This window comes from Bos taurus, chromosome 18, assembly GCF_002263795.3.
Source record: "Bos taurus isolate L1 Dominette 01449 registration number 42190680 breed Hereford chromosome 18, ARS-UCD2.0, whole genome shotgun sequence".
In the NCBI taxonomy this organism is placed as follows: domain Eukaryota; kingdom Metazoa; phylum Chordata; class Mammalia; order Artiodactyla; family Bovidae; genus Bos; species Bos taurus.
In genome coordinates, this window is record NC_037345.1 from 10,857,928 (window position 1) to 10,862,111 (window position 4,184).

At 44.1% G+C, this 4,184-nt stretch overlaps 1 long non-coding RNA gene across 1 annotated transcript; it reads right to left on the reverse strand.

Annotated features, from left to right (window-relative positions):
* Positions 1 to 1,792: 1,792 nt before the first annotated feature.
* LOC104974744 (uncharacterized) lies at positions 1,793 to 3,537 on the reverse strand. The gene is made up of 3 exons (XR_812587.4): positions 3,416 to 3,537; positions 2,495 to 2,639; positions 1,793 to 2,246 (listed from the first exon to the last, which is right to left on the reverse strand). It is a non-coding gene; the product is annotated as an uncharacterized lncRNA (long non-coding RNA).
* Positions 3,538 to 4,184: the final 647 nt, after the last annotated feature.

Below are 4,184 nucleotides of genomic sequence, written 5' to 3' on the forward strand. Positions count from 1 at the left end.
AGGACCCTTCCCTGGTGGCTCAGATAGTAAAGAGTCTGCCTGCAATACAGGAGACCCAGGTTCCATCCCTGAGTCAGGAAGATCCCCTGGAGAAGAGCATGGTAACCCATTCCAGTATCCTTGCCTGGAGAATCCCATGGACAGAGGAGCCTGGCATGCTATAGTCCATGGTGTCGCAAACGGTTAGACAGAACTGAGTAACTAACACAGCTTTGGTTAACCCAAGGTTTCTCAAGCTTGTTTCTGCCTGGGGCCCCCTCCTTGCTAATAACTATAGAGGGCTTCCCTGGTGACTCAGGGGTAATGAATCCACCTGCCAATGTAGAAGACGTGGGTTCAATCCCTAATCTGGGAAGATCCCAGATGCCTTGGGGCAACAAAGCCCAAGTATCGTAACTATTGAGCCTGTGCTCTATAGCCCGGGAGCTCCAAGTACTGAACCCCACATACCCTAGAGCCTGTGCTATGCAACAAGAGAAGCCATCACAAATGAGAAGCCCATGCACCCCAAAGAAGAATAGCCCCTACTCACCGCAACTAGAGAAAAGCCCATGCAGCAAAAAGACCCAGAACAGCCAAAATAAATAAAAATTTTAAAAAGTAAACAAAAGTAACTGTAGAGATTTTATGTCATCATAACACGTTTTAGGAAACAGGAAGCTAAAAGGTTTCTGTGTCTCATCAACTCTGACAAAGATTTGGTGATATTCCCATCACCCATTTGGAAAGATGTCACAGAGATGTCAAAGAATCCTCCATAGGATTCCTCATGGAGGACAGTGGCATGATGTGGTTACTATGTTTTAAGGTCTGGCTCTCAGTTTTGTGTATCTAGAATCTTGGTCTGGTTAATGCATATGTGATGGTTAATTATATGTGTCAACTTGGCTGGGTAACAGTGCCCAGATATTTAGTCAAACATTACTCTGAGTGTTTCTGTGAAAGTGTTATTTGGATGACATGAACACTTAAATCGGTGAACTTTGGGTATAGCAGGAGGCTCTCCATCATGTGGGTGGGCCTTGAATGAGGTGAAGCCCTGACTAGCACAGAGACCAACCTCCCCAGAGCAAGAGGGAATTCTGCCAGCAGACAGCCTTCAGACCTGAACTGCAACACTGGCTCTTCTCAGGGTATCCAGCCTGCCAGCCAATCCTGCGGATTTGAGGCTTGCCAGCCTCTGTAATTGCATGGGCCAATTTCTTAAGATAAATGTCTCTCTCTATCTATATCCATATCGATATCTATATCTATATATATACACACACTTTCTATTCGTTCCATTCTCTAGAGAAGGCTAACATAACAGCCCCAAGAAAACAGACTCAGGGAACTGACTACATGAGCCAAATTCTGAAAGAGTTCAGCCTAGGGTCCTGTGTGCACTGTCTGTCCTTTCCCCTTTTAAAAAATCTTAATAGAAAATATTCAAGCCTACAGGTGGCCAGGGCTCTGCATGCAGAGCTTTCTTTACTCTTTATCAAACTTGCTTTGCTACCACCAGTAAAACGGCAGTGGTTTTGGAAAAGCAGCATTTTTTTTTCCTTTCTTTTTTGTCTGCGTGGCATAGCATGTGGGAGGTCTTAGTTCCCCGACCAGGGATTGAACCCTTATCCCTGCAGTGGAAGTTCGGAGTCCCAGTCCCTGGACCTCCTGCAGTGGGGACAATGTGGTCAAGGGCCCCTCTTCTTTCCTGGGAGGCTGCCCTCCCCAGAACCTGCACATGCTGTTAAATTAAAAATTATTGTATAACTAATATATCAATACTGCTAATAGCGGCAACACTAACTTATATGCAAAACATTTTTATTTAATCATAGAGCAAGCACAGCATAGTAATTACCTACCCAATGGTAATTACCCTTTTATTATTTTTTAAACTTCTGTGAAAAGAAAGCATCTTAAATTGGAAAGAAACAATCCATGTCACAAGCCAGTTAGTCAAAAAAATGTTTGTCTGTTTGGAGAACCCAGAATGATCATGGTAATTTCCACCCCTTATAAAGCACTTATCATGGACCAGGCATCATGCAGAGCCCTTGGGCTTTGTTGTGTCTTCACGGCCTTGATGGAGGTGCATCTCATAAATCATGATTCAAGATGAAGAAACAGAGATAGAAAAATTCAATCTCTTGTTGAGGGCGGGCACAGAACTGAAATTTAAGCCTTGGAGCATTTAACTCAGAAGTAGAGCAATGTAAGCCAGCATGTGGCCTAGTCAGTATGGGTGTGTTCTTCACAAAGCCCTGTTGATGGAAATGAAGAAAAAGGTAAGGCACTGTGCCTCTGAATAAGGACTGTCACTCCCTTGTTTTGTGTTTCTCTCTCTCACCAGACTGAGCAACCAGAGAGGTTCTATTACCCAAGGCAAGTTCGTGCGCCCGACACAGTGAGGTCAAACAAACCAAAATGTCAGAGTTTGAAGCAGAGAAAGATTAACTGTAGGGCCAAGCAAGGAGAATAGGTGGCTCATGCTCAGAGAACTCAAACTCACTGATGGTTGTTAGGAGAATTCTCATAGGCAAAATTTAGGTGAGGGCTGCAGGAGGTGTGACTTTCTTCTGATTGGTTGGTAGTGAGGTAACAGGGTGATGCTCCAGGAATCCTGAAGTTATCCACCTGGGTGGGGGCCTTTGTGTCTGCAGAAGAACCCAAAGATATTGTTTGAGGTGGAACCAGGACTCTACCCCAAGTCTACACTATTGTTTCTTGGCTGCTTCTTGCTTGTTTCTGTATCCCCTGGGCTTCCCTGGTGGCTCAGATCGTAAAGAATCTGCCTACAATGCAGGAGACCCAGGTTCAATCCCTGGGTCAGGAAGATCTCCTGGAGAAGGGAATGGCTACCCATTCCAGCATTCTTGCCTGGAGAATTCCATGAACAGAGGAGGCTGGCAACACACTTTCTTTCCCTTCCCTGATAGGCAACTATCTAAATCTGCCCTTTGGAACTCAGGGAAGGTCAAGAGGGCTGAATGAAGCCTATTTCTTACAAATAAGAAATGATACACACAGAAAGGATGTGTACCATGGAGGGCACCACTGGGTCCTAATCCAGTTCTAATTTTAGTTAAACACCTCATCTTAGACCGTTTCCTCTACCCATTAAAACAAATCAGAAATCCATATGGCATTAGGATAACATTGCCTCTCTTACCTTTGACATCAGCTAACAGGTTCCATCACATCAATGTCTTTCCATTATTTCCCCTGTTCACTAGCTCCTCTGTAGCATCCTGTTCAGGATGGCTTAATTGGGAAGGCTGTGAACTTTTCCTAGCTTCAGGCATGGCTGTATCCAGGAGCTCACAAAGTGTCTCTGGCCTGGGATTCAGTTGAAGGCTCTTAACTAGTACCAAGCCCTCCTGTCTCTTTGTGAGCCTCCGACTTCACCACCTTCCCATCTCCAACAACTTACCTGCCAATACCTGAGATGTCTTTCTAAAGTGAAAACGTGGGGACTTCTTTGGTGGTTCACTGGTTGGGACTCTGCACTTCCACTGCAGGGGGCATGTGTTCGATCCCTGGTCAGAGAACCAAGATCCTGCGTGTCACACGAAGCAGTCAAAAAAAAAAAAAAAGTTCCAGCATTCTTTCTTTCAATATCTATACAGACTCTATCTTGCATGCTTCCTCGAATCCATCCCCCCACTCTGCTGCCTTCCTTATTAATAAGCTTAGTGAACCTCTGACATGGGTTCACTATTATATTTGAATGTCATGTTTTAACTTTATGAAAATGACACTTACATACCAACAATATTAATGTATTTATGGCACTCATTTGGTGGTAAGTAACAAAATTCCAGTCCAAAGTGGCAAAGGTTTGAAGGGGTCGGGGGACTCAGTTCATGTGGAAACCTGAATTGTCTGCAGTTTCAAGCTGCTGTATCCAGGGGCTCAAGAAACATTGTCAGCTGTCTCTTACCTCTGTCTTTGTGTCTGTCTCTCCATCTCTCCATCTTTTATCTCTGCTGAAATCTGCTTTTTTTTTAATTGACGTGTAGTTGATTTACAATATTGTGTTACTTTCAGGTGTACAATAACGCAATTCAGTTATACATATGTACACATTCTTTTTTATATTCTTTTGTATTATGGTTTATTGTAGGATGGGCTTCCCGGGTGGCTCAGTGGTAAAGAATCCACCTGCCAGTGCAGGAGATGCAGGAGACGAGAGTTCAATC